A 20,413-nucleotide genomic window follows, 5' to 3' on the forward strand; every position below is an offset into this window, starting at 1 on the left:
TTTACTAGTTTATGCGCATATAGTTGTTTGTAATATTCTCTGATGATGGTTTGAATTTCTGTGGAATCTGTGGTGATTTCCCCTTTATCATTTTTTATTGCATCTATTTGGTTGTTCTCTCTTTTATTTTTAATCAATCTGGCTAGTGGTCTGTCTATTTTGTTGATCTTTTCAAAAAACCAGCTCTTGGATTTATTGATTTTTTGAAGGGTTTTTCGTGTCTCAATCTCCTTCAGCTCAGCTCTGATCTTAGTTATTTCTTGTCTTCTGCTGGGTTTTGAGTTTTTTTGATCTTGCTCCTCTAGCTCTTTCAATTTTGATGATAGGGTGTCAATTTTGGATCTCTCCATTCTCCTCATATGGGCACTTATTGCTATATACTTTCCTCTAGAGACTGCTTTAAATGTGTCCCAGAGGTTCTGGCACGTTGTGTCTTCGTTCTCATTGGTTTCGAAGAACTTCTTTATTTCTGCCTTCATTTCGTTGTTTACCCAGTCAACATTCAAGAGCCAGTTGTTCAGTTTCCATGAAGCTGTGCGGTTCTGGGTGGGTTTCTGAGTTCTGAGTTCTAACTTGATTGCACTATGGTCTGAGAGGCTGTTTGTTATGATTTCAGTTCTCACCATTTCTATGGTCTGCTGGGAAAACATCCTTGATTGGAAGTTCCCTTTGTCAGTTGTGTGTAGTCATGGGTTTTTAGTCATTGGATTTGTCCATTAATTTATTCTCATTTGTTACATATTTTTCAGAAATTCTCCATTGCTTTTTCTAGCATTCATCCTTATTATTTCTAATGTTTTATAAATAAAATATTTGTCACAAACAAATGAAAAACTGTTTCATGCTCATGGATATGAAGACTCAATGTTGTAAAAATGACCATACTGCCCAAAGTAACTCATAGATTCAATGCTATTCTCATCAAGCTACCACTGTTTTTCTTCACAGAATTAGAAAAAACTACTTTAAATTTCATATGGAACCGAAAAGAGCCTGTATAGCCAAGACAATCCTAAGCAAAAAGAACAAAGCTAGAGCATCATGCTATCTGACTTCAAACTATACTACAAGTCTACAGTAACCAAAACAGCATGGTACTGGTACCAAAACAGATACATAGACCAGTGGAACAGAACAGAGGCTTCAGAAATACACACACACACACACACACACACACACACACACACACACAGAGAGAGAGAGAGAGAAGGAAAATGAGCACCCATAAATATTTAACTGTGTCCTTATTAAAAAATTTTAAAAAATATTTTTCAGGGCAAGGTAAATTTTTATAATCAATGTATTAATATTTAGTTTTCTTAACCTGGAATTCTATAAAATAATATGTATACATTTCATGACTAATTTCATTTTACTTATACTATAATTTGATGATTTAAAAATTTTCTGTATTATAAATGGTGACAGTATGAATAATTTTGTAAAAAAAAAATGCTTTTTAAAAACTTCTTCATAGATGTAAAAAAATATCAGAAAATCCTTAATGTTATTGTGAATTTTTAATCTTTTGGTATGACTGATTTTATTCAGAAGTAACTTCTTATTAATGTTGTTATTTCAATCTTATGGGGGATGCTGTTATTTTAGAAGAATTTATTTTCTAGTTGGGTGAGTTATTTTTAAAATATTTATTTTACTTTTGGGGGTACAGGTAAAGGTTTGTTACATAGATAAACACATGTCACAAGGGATTTTGTACTTATTATTACATTACCCAGGTATGAAGCTTAGTAGCTAGTAGTTTTCTGCTCCTCTACCTCCTTCCATCCTCTCTCCTAAAGTAGACCCTAGTGTCTATTGTTTCTTTCTTTGTGTGTGAGTTCTTATCATTTAGCTCCTACTTACATGTGAAAACATGCAGTATTTCATTTTCTGTTCCTGTGTTAGTTTGCTAAGGATGATGATAGAGTGTAGTTCCATCCATGTACCTGCAAAAGACATAATTTTGTTCTTTTTCATGACTATATAACATTCCATGGTATATATGTACCACATTTTCTTTATCCAGTCTGTCATTGATGGGCATTTAGGTTGATTTCATGTCTTTGGTATTGTAAAGAGTGCTGCAATGAACATTCACATGCATGTGTCTCTATGGTAGAATGCTTTATATTCTTCTGGGTATATACCCAGTAATGGGGTTCCTGGGTTGAATGGTAGTTGTGCTCTTAGCTCTTTGAGGAATCATCATACTGCTTTCCATAGTTATTGAACTAATTTAAACTCCCATCAACAGTATATAAGGGCTCCCTTTTCTCCACAGCTTTGCCAGCATCTGTTTTCTTGACTTTTTAATAGTAGGGATTCTGAATGATGTGAGATGATATTTCTTTGTGGTTTTTATTTGCATTTCTCTAATGATCAGTGATATTGAGCTTTTTTCCATATGCTTTATGGCAACATATCTGTCTTCTGAGAAGTGTCTGTTTGTGTCCTTTGCCTGCTTTTAAATGGGGTGGTTTGTTTTTCTCTTATAAATTTGTTTAAGTTCTTTATAGAAGCTGTATATTAGACCTTTGTCAGATGCATAGTTGCAAAAATGTTTTCCCATTCTGTAGGTCATTTGTTTACCCTGTTGATACTTTTTTTTTCTTTGCTGTGTACAAGTGCTTAAGTTTGATTAGATCCCATTTGTCAATTTTTGCTTTTGTTGGGATTGCTTTTGGTGTCTTTGTCATGAAATCTTTGCTCGTTCCTTTGTCCAGAATGGTATGGACAATTGAGTTCTAAAATAATTATAGAAATATACACAATTTGTGTTCCTCTTAAACTTCTACATAGTATTTTTTCAAAGTAATAACTTGAATATAAAAAAATCAACCAATTAAGAGTATTTACTTATTGATGAAGGAAAAAAACACTAACTTAATCTTAACAATTCTGCCTTTTCTCTTGTATGAAATTCCTCTTTTACTTTCAAGAACAGACTCCCACCATGTGTAATTATTGGGGCTGATCCCACCCCACTGCTCCAGGGATTGACACATGAATCAGACTCTGCACTTTGTAGCTGAAAGAATCTGTTAATAATAATATTGCCATTGTCAAACTATTGTTGTGTGTTAGGAACTGGGCAAAGGAAAATGACTGTATCTGAGGGATGGGTTATGCTAACTTATGACAAAAAAATCTAAATCACAGAGGTCATTTTGTTTCTACATATGTCTACATAACTATTAACTTGTGATTGTCAAAATATAAACAATAATGAATCTAATTCTGAATGATTGTAAGTTTAATTGCATTATATTAGGAAACTCATCTATGTAAAATTTTCCCAGTATCTTATAGAATCAGTCTTTACGACCAATCTTATATTAATTTGGTTTTCAAAATAATATTCTGTTTTTCTACCTGGAAAATATTCATAAGCTTTGTCTTTTCATTCCCCTATGGGCTATTGTTTTTCAACAAAGATTGCTTGGTTTAGACTTAGTTTGAAGGAATCCATCATATTGACTTCACTTGTGATCTACCTTTTATTTTCACTTAAATCTCCAGAGCAGGAAACCTACCAGTTGCACTACCTCTTCTCTTAGTGAGAATTCTGGATGGAGCAGAGAATAAATTGCCAAAGGCAAATAAAATATACTGTTGAAAAATGTTCTTTTTCTCTGTGCACCTCAGAAAAATTCAAATGTGATTATTTCCTCAAGCGGCTGTTTAAAATAAGTAGTTTATCGAAAGGAAGCATTTGCTTAGACTTCAGCCATTAACTATGCGGAGTCTTAGCATTCAAAATTCATGTCGTATTTTTATTCAAGCAAGTCTAAACATTCAAATCATGTTTCTCTTTTCATAGGAAATAGAAAAGAAAACTAAACAATAGGTTTGTTCCTAAGGTTTGAAGAGATTGTTTCTTGATCTATTTAGAAGCTAAGAAAAGTTACAAACTTAAGTTTGTTAGTGTCAAGTTATTCATTCAGAAACATTTTTACATTTTATTTGTGTGGGCACATAGTATATATATTTATGGGGTAAATGAGATATTTTGATAAAGGCATACAATGCATAATATGAGGATAATTGGGATATCCGTCACCTCGGGCATTTATCATTTCTTTTATGAACATTCCAATTATCCTCCTTTAGTTATTTTAAAATGTATAATAAATTATCGTTGACTGTAGTCACCCTATTTTGTTGACCATGACTTTTGAATGGCCTATAGTAGAGGGTCTTCTGCTTACCTTTTACCCACAAGGGGAAGCCCTACTCAGCTCTGAGCCGATCTTGTTGGGGGAGTTGGGTTGCCAGAGGCAGGGTGCCTCACTCCTCTCTTTGTGCTGCCATCCTGGGCCTGTGTGTTCTGCAGGGACCTCGCCACTCCCTTGCTCTACTCTAGCACTCTTCCTCAGACACTTCAGTTGAAGTTTAGTTGTTTCTTTATTGCCTTTTGGTTTTGCAAGAGAGACGAATGCCAGGTGCCTGTAGTTAGCCGTCTTCTCAGCTTTTTCTAGTCATGAATCTAACCTTGTGTTTTATTGCTCTCCTTCTGCTCACTCTCATCCCATTTCCATTCCTCTGGGGTCAGCCAATGATGAGTATTCTTGAGGAAGCTCTGGAAAGACATGCTGGCTCTGTCTGCAATTCCCTTTCCCTGGCAGTCTGTGTAAGTAATCAGGGATGCACCTGTCTCATTACAGAAAAGAGTAGAGAGAAATAATGAGTGCATGAGTTTTGGATTTTAGGAGCAAAATCTATTTTGCAGATTGGTCCTGCTAAGGACAGACCACAGAGAGCTTAAGGTAATGTGAATAAATTTGCTGCAAGAAATGACACATGGCAGTAGTTTGTCTGAGTGAGTCTTCCTATGCTTTTCCAAGATCTGGAATATTCAATTATCCCACAAAACTCCGAAGCCCAATTCACATTGAGTCCATGACAGAAGTCCAAATATGTAGGAAGGATGTAACAAATGGTTGGTTTTCTAAATCAATTCTTGGTCCTAAAAGTAGCTTACATTTTTGTATTTCTATGAGCTTGCCTTATATTAATCTGATTTCATTGTTCAAAGGAGGTTAAAGAGTAAACATTATGCAGCTGAAAAGTACCAGATGATCACTTGAGCCCAGGATTTCAAAACCAGCAACATAATGAGTCCCTGTCTCTACAAATAAGCAAAAAAATTAGTTGGGTGTGATGGCACACACATACTTGTAGTCCCAGATATTTGGGAGGCTGAGGTGTGAGAATCACTTGAGCCCAGGAAGTTGAGACTATATTGAGCTATGATCATACCACTGCACTCTAGCACTCCAGCCTGGGTAACAGAATAAGTCCTTGTCACACACACACACAAACACACACACACACACACACACACACTCATACTCATACACACACACACAAAGAAGAGGAAAAAGAGGAAATTGAATGATTATACACTTTCACCAAATTTGTTACACTAACATTTTTGAGAGTGAATTTGCAAGTATTAAAATTGCCAATACTATAAGTGGTGTTATTAGTAAAGATGTCCCAACTTCAGTTCTGTTGTTTTAGGTTTTCCATTGTGAACTTTAGCAGGAGCTACTTTAGGCACTAAGGCTCTATACCATTTGGACTGGTCTTGTCTTTACTGCCTTTGACCAAAAATTTCCTATTATTGGACTTAGTGTGAGGTGTTTAGTTCTGTTTTCATTGAGTCAGAAAGAGTGTTCCTAAAATGGTACAGCATAACTTTGCTTCAGCCTGAGTTAATTTTTCTTCTCTACCATCAAAAAAATCACAAAATTTTGAGTAGTAGTATGAAAACTTCTTATTGACATAAAATTATTAAGATATGAATCATAGAGGACAAAATTCTTCAGATCACTTTGATTGGTATTGGGCATTCTAATGGAGGTAACTGGTGAAGGTTAAGAAAAATGGGATAGTGACTGGGAGCGGTGGCTCATGCCAGTAATCCTAACACTTTGGGAGGCTGAGGTAGATGGATCACTTGAGTCCAAGAGTTTGAGACCAGCCTGGGCAACATGGTGAAACCCCATCTTTACAAAAGGTACAAAAAATTAGCTGGGTGTAGTATGGCACACACCTGTAGTCCCAGCTACTCAGGAGGCTGAAGTGGGAGGATCATGTGAGTCTGGGAGGTGGAAGTTCCAGTGAGCTGAGATCACACCAATGCACTCCAGCCTGAATGATAGAGAGAGAACCTGTCTCAAAAACAAAATTGGATGGTATATGCCAGAAATAAATGTTGCTGAAAACATAATCTAGTTCATGTATTTAAAAACTGTATTTCCTTTGAATAGTGTCCAAGTGTTTTAAAGGTACTTAACATGTAGCTATTTGATGTAGAGTTATTTCAAGTCAGCTACTCGTACTTCTTTTATACATGTTCTATGGCTATCTCCAAAATTAGCCAAGTTCCTTATATTTAAGATTATACACTTTCTGAAGCCTGTTTTTTCTTTTTCCTTGTATTTGTAGAATTGGTATATCCTCTCCAGATGAAATAATTTTTTCAGGAGCCAAAAAGGAAAACCCAAAAGAAAATTTTAGATCTGAAGGAAAGAGCCCTTGTAATCATCAGGGAGATATGTAGCTATAGCATGCTTCTGTGAAACAGCCCCATCTTATTTTTACTCTTTTGATGTCATTTTTAGAAGAGATGTCCTGTTGTGACATAGAATGAGCTGACATCAGAAATTCCGGTACTTTTAACCTAAAGGTAAAAATGTCTATCTTGAAGCTTTAGCAACATTTAAACAGTAACTTGAGGCTGTTTCAACCATTTAATACACAAATCAACCATATCTCAGAGCTCTGGCTGAAGAACAACAATCGAAAAAAAAAAGAACAAAAATTTCACCAGCTTAAATACTTTACTACTTGTATAATCTGTTTTGAACCAAAATGTAGAAGCAATGCCTGGGCCCTTAAAAAGGTAAATTTTGACTATTATTTCACGTTAATAAACTTCAGGGTAAAATTATTCCAAACTGGGTCTTTTAAAACTTAATTTTCTACTATTGCTTTTGGTAAACTTTAGGGTAAAAAATTATTTAAAGTCATTATATTTAAAAATGGCTACTTGAAGTATCTGGGGCCTTTTGTACAAAATCTAGAAGATTATCTTCGTATCTGAGCAGTCAGTCACCAGAGCAGTTCAATCTGACTAGCAGTGTTCTGGTCTGGGGGTGCTGCTAGGCTTAGTTCCAGGAGACAGTTTTTGGTACATTTAATAAATCTTTGTGCCATTTTCCCCGCCACAACAGGTCTCTGTTTAAAATGATTTCAACTTGATCCCAGTGTCTTAGGCCAACTTTCATGAGACCCTCTTGAGTTTGTTTTGAACATACTGGATTTGAGCTGACTAGAGTGTATGCAAATGGAAATGTCTAAAAGACTACATCAGACCAAGTTCTCTGGGAAGCAATCACCAAGACAGAATTTGAAGTATAAGAGAATCATTAAGACAATGCCTATGAAAGATACAGGGGGAGGGAGTAGGAGTCCATACGGAATCTAACAGGTGCAGATGTGATACCTGTAAAAAGAGAAGGGGAAAAGAAGCAGATTGATAGGAACAGCCTGACTACAGTGCTGTTTTGAACAAGTTTTGGACAGGCCAATGAGAGCCCCAGAGAAAAGATTGTCCACCAGAGGAGTCCTGCATTCAGCGTGCATGTCCTAGAACTAGTATTCCCATTGTGTTTGGTCACTGGCAGGGAGCAACCAGGGGAGATGTGGCTTCTGCATGAATGCTGTTTGGTGAGTCCTAAAGGTGAAGGTCATGAGCTACCATATTCTTTGTAGCTGGTTTTTACTTGAATTGGAATCTGAGCCATACTCCTCCATGGCCTCCACAAAGGAGGCATGTGGAACGTGGCCTAAAGATGTGGGAAAGTTGTTTTCTTAAAAGCTGGCAAAGCATTCATTTGAGGGAGTTGATTTGGGAAAACAATTTAGTAAACCAATTGATGTAGAGGATGTCTGTAGAAACCATATCACCACAAATAATAGCTAAGATGCTGTCTGTGAAAAAAACTCATTTTATAGTTTACTTAATGAATATTTATTGAGGACATATGGTATTTCAGAGTTTCTGAAGATAGAGTGTAATCAAAATAGACTATAGTTCCTTCTTTCATGAGGTTTACATTCTAGATGGTAGGGAAAGTAAGCAAATATATAAACAAGTTATGTAGACTGTCAGAAGGTAAGTATTCTGCAGAGAAACAAAGCGGGAAAGTAGAGTGATTCGGAGGTGAAGCGTTGCTATTATAAAAATGGTGTCTAGGTCAATAACAGGTTTTGAAATTGAGTTGTAATTAATAGACTACCAAACAAAAAAAGCCCAGGACCAAACAGATTCACAGCTGAATTCTACCAGAGGTAGAAAGAGTACCTTGTACTATTCCTTCTGAAATTATTCCAAAAAATTTAAAAGGAGGCACTCCTCCCTAAATAATTCTATGAGTCCAGCATCATCCTAGTAAAATAACCTGACCAAGACAAAACAAAAAAAGAAAACTTCAGGCCAATATCCTTGATGAACATCAATGCAAAAATCCTCAATATAATGCTGGCAAACCAAATGCAGCAGCACATCAAACAAAGCTCATTCACCACCATCCAGTTGGCTTCATCCTTGGTATGCAAGGCTGGGTTCAAAATACACAAAGCAATACATATAATCCATTACATAAACAGAACCAATGACAAAACCACATAATTATCTCAATATATGTAAAAAAGGTCTTTGATAAAATTCAACATCCCTTCATGTAAAAAGCTGTCAAAAAACTAGGTATTGATGGAACATATCTCAAAATAATAAGCACTATTTATGACAGACCCATAGCCAATATCATACTGAATGGGCAAAAGCCAGAAGAATTCCCTTTGAAAACTGGCAGAGGACAAGGATGACCTCTCTCATCACTCCTGTTCAACATAGTATTGAAAGTTCTGGCACAGACAATCAGGCAAGAGACAGAAAGAAAGTATATTCTACTAGGAAGAGAGGAAGTCAAACTGTCACTGCAGATGACATGATTCTATATCTAGAAACCCCATCATCTCAGCCCAAAAACTCCTTAAGTTGATAAGCAACTTTAGTAAAGTCTCAGGATACAAAATCAATGTGCAAAAATCACAAGCATTCCTATACACAAACAATGGACAAGCAGAGAGCCAAATCATGAATGAACTATCATTCACAGTTGCTACAAAGAGAATAAAATATCTAAGCATACAGCTTACAAGGGATGTGAAGGACCTCTTCAAGGAGAACTACAACCCACTGCTCAAGGAAATAAAAGAGGTCACAAACAAATGGAAAAATATTCCATGCTCATGGATAGGAAGAATCAATATCGTGAAAATGGCCATGCTGCCCAAAGTAATTTATAGATTCAATGCTTTTCCCATCAAGCTACCATTGACTTTCTTCACAGAATTGGAAAAAACTGCTTTAAATTTCATATGGAACAAAAAAGAGTTGGTATAGACAAGACAAACCTAAGCAAAAAGAACAAAACTATAGGCATCACACTACCTGACTTCCAACTATACTACTAGGCTACAGTAACCAAAACAGCATAGTACTAATATCAAACAGACACATAGACCAATGGAACAGAACAGAGACCTCAGAAATAGCACCACATATCTAGAACCATCTGATCTTCACAAACCTGACAAAAACAAGCAATGGGGAAATGATTCCCTATTTAGTAAATGGTGCTGGGAAAACTGGCTAGCCATATGCAGAAAATAGAAACTGGACCCCTTCTTTACACCTATACAGAAATTAACTCAAGATGGATTAAAGACTTAAATGTAAAACCCCAAACCATAAAAACTCTAGAAGAAAACCTAGACATTACCATTCAGGACACAGGCATGGGCAAAGACTTCATGATGAAAACGCCAAAAGCAATTGTCACAAAAGCAAAGAAATGAACCTTAATTAGAAATGGGATCTAATTAAGGAGCTTCTACACAGCAAAATAAGATATCATCAGTGTGAACAGGCAACCTACAGAATGGGAGAACATTTTTGCAATCTACCCATGTGACAAATGTCTAATATCCAGAATTTACAAGAAAAAAATAGCCCCATCAAAAAGTGGGCAAAAGATATGAACAGACACTTCTCAGAAAAATATACCTATGTAACAAACATGCACATTCTGCACATGTATCCCAAAACTTAAAGTATAATAAAAAACAGTGTCTAGGAAGGTATCATGAGGTGGCAATTGAGCAGAAACCTGAAGAAAGGTTGAGAACTAGGCAGATTGATACTTGAGGGAAAAGTTTTGTAAGCAGAGAGGAAGACAACTCGGGAGGAGTGTCTTTGAGTAAGGAGGCCTTTGTGGCTGAAGCTGGTGAATAAGGCAGGAGTGGTAACTATTATATTAAATATTTCATTTGAAAGTTTCAAGGGGACCAGGTCATGTAGGACAAACTGTAAATACTTTGGCATTTACTCATAATGTGATCAGACTCTATTAAAAGATTCTAAGAGGCCAGGCGCGGTGGCTCACGCCTGTAATCCCAGCACTTTGGGAGGCCAAGGTGGATGAATCATGAAGTCAAGAGATCGAGACCATCCTGGTCAACATGGTGAAACCCCATCTCTACTAAAAATACAAAAAATTAGCTGGGCATGGTGGCACATGCCTGTAATCCCAGCTACTCAGGAGGCTGAGGCAGAATTGCCTGAACCCAGGAGGCAGAGGTTGCGGTGAGCCGAGATCACGCAGTTGCATTCCAGCCTGGGTAAGAAGAGTGAAACTCCTTCTCAAAGAAAAGATTCTAAGAGAAGAGTAATGTGAACTAATGAGTTTTCAAAGGATCCTTCTGCTGCTATGATGGAAGTGAAGAGCAGGAGGGCAAAGTGAAAGCAGAGAGACCAGTTAGGAGGTTATCTCAATAATCCAGGGAAAAAATGAGATGAATTCATTTTTCTTCCAAGATGAAAAGGTTAGAGATAAGAGAGGAAAGGGCAGTAGAAAGAGGAGCTATATGGAAAGGGGCTGTAATGGTGACATGGCTAGTGGAGGTTTCTCATTGTGGGGTGAATAATGGACATTTTAAGAAGATGAATGTGAAATGTTACCTCTGAAATTGTTGTCATGTTTCTGGTTTTTCTGCAGATTTCTAGTCATACCTATTTTTGCTTTCAAATATATTGCATGAGAGAGTAGACAGGTAGTTAGAGCTATATCAACATCAGTAGATCTATCTGTCTGTCTATCCGTCTGTCTATCTACCTACCTGTCATTTTTTTCATCAAAAAAGATTCTGGGTGTTACAACTGGGTTGGAATAGTTAAGAAAACAGGGTATTCAGGGTAACAGAAGCTTGAAATCAAACATCATCCAGAGAATAGAAGCCATGGAAGTTGGCAGAAGTCTTGGATAAGGCTTTGAATCTTGAAATTGGGATTTGAACAAATCTTTTTTTTTTTTTTTTTTTTTTTAGACAGAGTCTTGCTCTATTGCCAGGCTGGAGTGCAGTGGCGCAATCCCGGCTCACTGCAACTTCCATTTTCCAGTTTCAAGCAATTCTCCTGCCTCAGTGGGTTTCACTATGTTGGCCAGCATGGTCTCCATCTCTTGACCTCATGATCTGCCCGCCTCAGCCTCCCAAAGTGCTGGGGTTACAGGCTTGATGAACAAATCTTATCTAGATTGCAAGAGTCTTGAAACATTCATCTGACTTCTGACTTGAGAGATTTACATTTTTGAACCACCCCTCACAGGGATAATAGAGGGGTCCTTGGAGGAAAAACACAAGGGAGAAAAGGTTTGTACTTTATGAATTCTTCCAGATAGAAGAAAGAGATGGTCAATTTAGTAAAGGCAGTGAAAGACTGAATGATAAGTGAGAATCAATGTAGCATATTGTGGCAGATTCTGCTTGTTTCCTATCAAATCCACATTTCTACTTCATTTTTACACAACTCTAATTTTGATTGGACATCTAAAATACTATATTCCCTATCCTCCCTTTGCAACAAGACTTGACTCAGCTCTGGCCAATGAGATGTAAGTAGATGTTGGATGAAAGTTGTTACAGAATGGGAAGGAGCCTGAAAAGTGAGCAGACATTTGGGAGTAGTTCTTTTTGTTTTTTTGCCTTGTTTTCCATCTCCAGGAAGTTGAATATACTATGATGGTTGGGGCTTCTGTAGTCATTTTGGACTAAATTCCTTTGAAGATGAATTATAACTGCTCAGACGATGGAACAAAAAATAGGAAGAGTCCTGGGCTTCCCATCTCAACACTTATTTTATATGGAAGAAAAATAAATTTATTTTTTATTTAAGTCACAATGAATTTAGGTTTTCTGTCTATACTAATATCTGCTATGTGATAACTATTGCCACTATTGAGCCCTATTACATTTCAGGCATAGTGTTAAGAAATTTATATTATCAGCTTAATTAATAATCACAGCATCGTGAAGGCCCGCAGAGGGTGTTGATGCGTTGTGATTTCTGCCCAGTGCTCTGAATGTCAAAGTGAAGAAATTCAATGAAGCGTGGGTAAATGGCGGGAGAAACAATGACTATGACTTGCTTAAGGTAGCCAAATGCCTTGTCATCTAATTAGTGACGCGCATGAATGGAGGAAGGTAATTCCCACTGTCCCTACCTACTATCCAGTGAAACCATAGCCAAGGGAACAGACTTGGTAGAATCAGTGAGGAATGAAGACCCTGTTGAGCTTGACTCTAGTCTGGCATGGTGAAGAGACATGAGAAGTATAGAATAAGTGGGAGGCCCCCTGTCCCCCATCCCCGAGAGGGGGTGGGGTGGGGTCCACTGGCTTTGCTGGCTGCCAGTGAAATACCACTACTCTGATCCTTTGTTCACTGACCCGGTGAGCTTTGTAGGGACATGGGTGAATCTGGAAACCATCATTCTCAGCAAACTGACACAAGAACAGAAAATCAGACACCGCATGTTCTCACTCATATGTGGGTGTTGAACAATGAGAACACATGGACACAGGGAGGGGAGCATCACACACTGGGGTCTGTTGGGGGAGACTAGGGGAGGGATAGTAGGGGGTAGGGAGTTTGGGGAGGAATAACATGGGGAGAAATGCCAGATACAGGTGACGGGATGGAGGCAGGAGCCACATTGCCATGTATGTACCTATGCAACAATCCTGCATGTCCTGCACATGTACCCTAGAACCTAAAGTGCAATAAAATATAGATATATAAAATAATAAAAAAGCAATTAAATATGGAAACGTATTTAAAACTCACTGAAAATAATAGAGACTGCCAGAAGTGATAATTAGTGTAACAGACCATATAACTGGTATCTCAAATTTCATGTACATTATCCACCAAAAATGAATTGAAAATTCTAAATATGTTCAAAGATAAAGACTAACACTCTGGCAAAACAAAGGCATTAAAAGGAATTTGAAATGACTGCAGAGGGATAGATACCAGGGAACTTTGGGGGCTGATGGAAATGTTCTGTCTTGGTTGTACTGATGATTAAATGGGTGCATACATTTATAAAATTTAATCTGTACTTATTCTTAACATGGGTATGTTTTATTGTATGTAAGTCATACCAAGAGAAAGTTGTTTTTTAGAAGAATTTTGGAAAATCATTCTAAAATTCCTAAAAAAAGAAAATCACAGCAATCCTACGCCATAGGTGCTATTATCTCCACCAATTTAAATAAGAGAAAAAGAAAACATAGATGATGTACATAAATTGCCCAAAATCACATAGTTGGAATGTAGCAGAAATGAGCTTCAAACTTGTTTGATTTTAGTGCTTGAGTCTTACCAACTACGGCATGCTGTCAGGTGGAGATAAAACTTAATTGAAGTTCTGAGAGTCTTATTTGAAACTACTATGTTTCTCTAAGCTTAACAACTTTATCATTGACCAAGTGTACTTCTCAGGCTTATCTTCTCTCAATACTGTTTTGACAAATCCCTGTTCTACCCAAGACCTCATTTCACTACAGGTATGCTACATCCAATTATGACTTTTAAATCTTGCCAAAATCAGTTTCATATAGTTCTCTCTGATAACAATTCCTAGATTGAGGGAGAGCTATGCTCTCAGAGGGTAGGTCTTTGTTCAAAATCAAAAGAAGGTAGCAGCTGGCCTAAAATTATGACTAGCATCTGGTCTCAGACTCATTATGGTTGACCTGACGCTCTCTCAGATTCTCTGAAATGTTTTTCCTCTGAGATCAAAGCTTCCAGGAACCTAAAACACCTGTATTAACTGGTGACCTAAAAGGAAAACTTACCTGCTAACTTCCTGGCTAGTTTTCAGGAAGTAGCTAAGACAGCAGGGTGCATTAGCTCATTTAGATGTTTTTGTTTTAGAATTAACATAGATTGCGGAGATAAAAGACCATGAAATCTTTTTATTCATGTGTGTGATTGGGAGTGGATTATGAGAGGGTAGGTATAAATGGAAAGGGTTACTTAATTATTCTATTCCAAATTACGTTGATATTTACCATTTATTGAATTCCTATCAGGTGCCAAATGCCACATGAGATACTTCGCTTCTCTCATTTAAGACGATCCTTGCACCAGCTCCCATGAGGTAGAGAACAATTTGTAAATATGATGATGTTCAAGACATTGATTGAATTGCCAAAGTTCACACAGTGGGAATTTATGTACAGATCTGTCTCCAAACTGCAGGCTGTTTCATTTTTGTAATTTCATGACAAAAGTGTTTGGTGCTTTGGAGTATTTTGAATGGAAATCTGTTTTATAGAACTTCAGGGATATTAAAAACTGAAGTCTCACTTGTAAACAACTCTGGATCACTGACTGTGGTCTGTTTTGACATGTCCAGGTACCACATCCTTTTCTTTTTTGCTGCTACCCTTTGACTATTTCATATATGGTAGAAGAAAGAATACAGCTAATTAATATTTTTATTATTAATTGCCTTGGTAAAAATTTTGGTGTGGAAGAAAATGGAAATTACTGATTAAAATGAACTTTGTTTATTATCTTTCCATTTCATTTAATGGTACATTACCATTTTTCATCTCCATGATTTCTTGAATTGACTTAGTTAAAAAAGAAAAAAACCTTGAAATTGCTCTCATTTAAGCAAGCGAATACAATATTGTTTTTACAAATAAGAACTTTTGCTTATAATAGTTTATAATTACCTTAATGGTCACACAAAGAAATAAAGTAGAGTCATGTGCTGCAGAATGGCATTTTGTTCAATGACGGACCAACCACACATACGACAGTGGTCCCATGAGATTATAATATCATATTTTAACTGAACATTTTCTATGTTTAGATGCACAAATACTTACATTACACACAATTGCCTGCAGCGGTCCCTACAGAATTCAGTACAGTAGTTTGCTGCACAGATTTATAACCTAGGAGCAATATATGCCATATACCCTAGATGTGTAGAAGGTAATACTACCCAGGTTTGTGTAAGTATACTCTATGACGTTTGCATAATAAAAAAATTGCCTAACAATGCATTTCTCAGAATGTGTCCCCATTGTAAAATGACACGTGACTGTAAGTCTTTAAAGTAACCAGCTCTGTTGCTAGATGAAGAGGGCCAATAGCCATAAAATAGTAGACTTTGTTCTGGGAGAGCTAAGTGTGGCAGAGTCTCAATTGAAGGTCATTGTCATCTTGGTACACATGATGGCTGACCTGGCTCTGTATACATTTGATGCTTAAGATCCTTAGCAGTATTCATAAGATTCTATCACCATTAATAGTAACACACATACTGTACTATACTCTAGTTTCTACTTAAAAGAAATCTGTCATTTTCTAAATTTTATATAAAGGCAAAGCAGCAGTAACTATTTTAGTAGCTATAAAAAATGTATGCCCTTATTGGCTATCCTCTATGGAAATTTTGAATCAACAATTAATATTAATATTTGAATTTCATTTATTATATTGTTCTAGCTAATGGAGTTTGAAGAAAGCAATAATCAAAGTGTTGAGTTTTTTCTCTCTTTATATTAAACTAATATAAGTGTTTTTCAGTTTTCTTTATGAATTGTACCTTGACTACGGGTTATTACTGACTTATGAAATTATACAGTAAATTGATTGTTATATGTGTAGAATATTTGTTTCTTTGAAAACATAAGGGAAAGAGTAAGTATTTACAAAGTCTTTGACAAGATTAAATAATTCTATTATCACTAATTTGTTTCTGGTGGAATTTGTGGGTAAATATGTAAGAAAAAGAGAGTTGATCTCCAGATTCAGCCTCTTGGGCCTATGGTCTGGCATTTTCACACAGTACAAAAGCTTTCCTAGAGTTGGAGGACAAGTGGGAATCATGTACTTCCATTGCAAAAAACAACAAAAACAAAACATTGTGTGAGGGTATAATTTTGCCTGGATTTTCTTTGATTTATAAAGGATTACTTTCCTGGCCTTCCTTGTTATACAAACATAGGTGACATTTGTAGCCTCTGTTGTAGGATTTGGCTGCAACAAATTTTGGGAGGGACTTAACTAAGTGGTGATTCCCTGACACACCGGGTTTGAAGAGGGCAATTGCAGGAGAGAAAATAGTTGCTTGAATAATGAGTTTTTCTCATTCCTTCTCCCCAGGATTTGAAACTGGAGAATATTAGGGTAGCCTCAGTCAAGGTTCAGGAGCAAAGACAGGAAATAGGACTTAAGAAATAAAAATGACTTTTAAGAAAGAAAGAGTCCTGGTTGGGCAGACCTAACATAAAAGACCAAAGGTCTGTGAAAGACGACTGATTTTCTAACAGTTTGTGTGTGGCTGAGACCAGTTACCCTAGTGTGGTGGTTCGCAAATTTTGGCATGTGTAGGACTCTCCTGGAGGGACTGGTAAACACCGATGTTTGAGCCTCACACCCAGACTTTCCCACAGAAAATACAACATTAATCTGTCTTGGTTTTTGACATGCCTTCCCCATTGAGCTTAATTATTTCTAGCTTTGATTTAAGGTGAGAGATGTGCAACTCTCCCTTTCAAATGAACACTTAGGGACTATTGTAGGGTTATTAATCGGCCTAATTTCAATAGTGTTGTGTTCCAGAAAATAGAGAGGGCTGAGGAAAGAGAGATGGATGGGGGAATAGCTGGTTAGTGGAACAGCCAGAACACACACAACTATAGCTTTACAAAATGTATTTCTTAAATTATAATACTTGAAATCAAAATTACACCTGGATTCATCGGCTGAATGATAGATATTGTATTTACAGTTATGAAAACAACATTAATCTTCTCGTACCCCTCCATCAGAACTCTTGGGTAACAAGATGCATTGTCAATGAGCAGGAATATTTTGAAAAAAATCTTTTTTTTAAGGAGTAAGCCTCCATAATGGGCTTGAAAAATATTCAGAAAACCATCCTGTAATCAAATGTGTGGTCACCTGGGCTTTGCTTTTCTATTTACAGAGCACACGCAGAGTAGATTTAGGCTAATATTTAAGGGTACTAGGATTTTCAGAATGGTAAATAAGCATTGCATCAACCTCCGGTTACCAGCAGCATTAGCCCCTAGCAATAGAGTCAGCCTGTTCTTTGACGCTTTAAGTCCAGGCATTGACTTCTCTTCTTTGGCCATGAAAGCCCTAGATGACATCTTCTTCATATTGAAGGCTATTTTGTCTACATTAAAAATCTACTGTTTAGTTTAGCCACCTTTATCAATTATCTTAGCTAGATTTTTTGGGATAACTTGCTGCAACTTCCGCATCAGCACCTGTTGCTTCGCCTCGCACCTGGATGAGACGAAGATGGCTTCTTTAACCTCAAGAACTAACCTATGCTACCTTCACACTTTTCTTTTGCACCTTCTTTACCTCTCAGCCTTGATGGAATTGAAGAGGGTTAGAGACTGGCGCTGGATTGGGCTTTGGCTTAAGAAAATGTTGCGGCTGGTTTGGTCTTTCACCCAGACCACTAAAACTTTCTTCATATCAGTAAAAAGGTTGTTTTGCTCTTTCTTTAAATATTTGTGTTCACTGGAGTAGCACTTTGAATTTATTTTAAGAACTTTTTCTTTGCATTCACAGTTTGGCTGTTTGATGCAAGAGGCCTAGCTTTCTGCCTATCATGGTTTTCTTTTCTTTTTTTTTTTAAGGACCAGACATAGCCTTTACTTCCAAATGTCAAAACACAATTCTGTCTTCTAAATCACAACTAAAAATTAATCATAAGGTTAAATAGTTTGAGTTATAAAATTTATCCACTTTAAATAAGGATACCTTTTATAAAGTACTTTATTATGGTTTCACAAATTTCAAGGTGCTTCTACATGGCAAACCCTCAGTGAGTCAGGGTCCTCTAAGATTGAAATATTGAAAAGTAAAGTGAGGTACAGTGAGATTAAGGCTCAGTGGCAAATGTTAAAAAGGCTCACACACCACACCACAATCAGAGCCCAGGTCAAATTCCTGTTGCCTACCTCCACACCACCCCAAGAAGAAATGTATTTTTATTTGTTTTTATTTTTAGAAACAGAGTCTCCCCCGGTCACCCAGGATGGAGTGCTATGTCATGATCATAGCTCACTGTAACCTCAAACTCCTGTACTCAAGCAATCCTCCTGCCTTAGCCTCCCAAGTACCTAGGACTACAAGCATGTGCCACCACATTTGGCTAATTTTTAAATTTTTCGTAGAGATGGGAGTCTCACTATGCTGTCCAGGCTGGTCCTGCCAGAACACCTGGCCTCAAGGAGACATTAGATTGAATGACAACAGCTGCGGCATTTCTTATTAAACTTAAGCCTTGAAATAACAAAACCCACCGATCAAAATAGATGCTAAAATCTTTACCACAAATGAATAATTAACCCTGTGCTCAAACTGCTGCAAAAATATAAGATTCAAATGTTGGAGCCAGTGATGTTTATGGAGAGTTTTTGCCTGTGGGATGTGGCAGTGCCACTCTCCTTACATCTTGGCTGTCTGCCCTTTGGCTTGGTCCTGCAGCTCCATTGTTGCAATTGCTGAGAGGTAAACTTTGTCAGGTCCGTCTGCTAAATGCAAAACTTGGGTTAAAGCATATATGTTGGCCAGAAGGTAATCCTGGGAAACACCAGCACCTCCGAACACCTAGATGGCTCGGTCAGTGATTTTGCAGTCAGCCCGTGGGGCAGCCACTTTGATCACTGCAATCTCCTTCCTAGCACCAGCACTGCCCAGAGTGTCTATGCTGTGAGTGGCTTTCAGAGTCAACAAGTGAATCTTCTCAATGGCAATGCGGCTTTCAGCAATCCAGTGAGCCACAACCTCATGTGCAAACAACTTCTTAAAGGCTACCCTTTGTGTTGCCTGCTAACACATGATCTGCAAAGCATGCTCCACCAAACCTATTGTTCTCATACATTGGTGGATTCTGCCAGGTCCAAGGCAGCTTTGGGAAATTTCATATCCACTGCCTTCACCTTGTATTAGATTTGTGTCAGGAACTCGCAGTTGATTTAAATGGATCTCAAAATGTCCTCCATGAAAATTATCTGTGTAGACAAAAACTGACCAAGGTCTTATTAATTCTACTCCAGGTGTGTTCATGGGAACAAGAATCATGCTGTGCTTTTTGTGTCTGGAGCCAGAAGTATTTTGAGTTCTCAAAACAATTGCAATTTTGCACTTGGAACAATTGCAATTTTGCACTTGGGAATCCCAGCTTCACTGCTCCACCATTTCTTGCCATTAATTACATAGCTCTCTCCATCTTGTTGGATGCTGCATTCAATATTTGTGGCATCACTTGAAGCTACATCAGGTTCTGTCATACAGAAGCAGGAGGTAATGTCCCGTTGAAGAAGAGGCTCAAGCCACTGTTTCTTCTGTTCCTCACTTCCATACAGGTGCAGAACCTCCATGTTCCCCATGTCTGGTGCTTGGCAGTTAAAGACATTTGGAGCAAAAAAGCATTTTCCTGTTTCTTTAGCAATCAAGGCATAGTCCACCTGGCTGAGACCGCTGACAGGTGGCAAAAAAAAGTTCCAGGGACCCTCTGCTTTGGCCATTTCCTTGAGTTTATTAATCACTAAAGGTTTTCCCCACTTGTCCACTGAATTTTCATTTTGAACATAGAAATCAATTACCTAATTGTAGAGGAAGAAAACGAGGCCACACAAGAACACATAACACCCTGCCTATCATAGTTTTTGACATGCCTTTCCCATTGAGCTTAATTATTTCTAGCTTCAATTTAAGGTGAGAGATGTGCAACTCTCCCTTTCATTTGAACACTTAGGGGCTATTGTAGGTTTATTAATCCACCTAATTTCAGTAGTATTATGTTTCAGGGAATAGAGAAGTCTGAGGAGAAGGAGACAGATGGAGGAACAGCCAGCAAATGAAACAGTCAGAATACACACAACATTTATTAAGTCCCTCATCTTATATGGACATCATTCATGGC

The 20,413-nt window shown here is 37.4% G+C and overlaps 1 pseudogene; it reads right to left on the reverse strand.

Annotated features, from left to right (window-relative positions):
* Positions 1-18,933: 18,933 nt before the first annotated feature.
* On the reverse strand, positions 18,934-20,089 carry LOC100392462 (acyl-CoA dehydrogenase family member 11 pseudogene; annotated as a pseudogene).
* Between the last annotated feature and the right edge of the window lie 324 nt (positions 20,090-20,413).

The sequence above is a fragment of the Callithrix jacchus genome, chromosome 8, assembly GCF_049354715.1.
Source record: "Callithrix jacchus isolate 240 chromosome 8, calJac240_pri, whole genome shotgun sequence".
NCBI classification, from domain to species: Eukaryota; Metazoa; Chordata; class Mammalia; order Primates; family Cebidae; genus Callithrix; species Callithrix jacchus.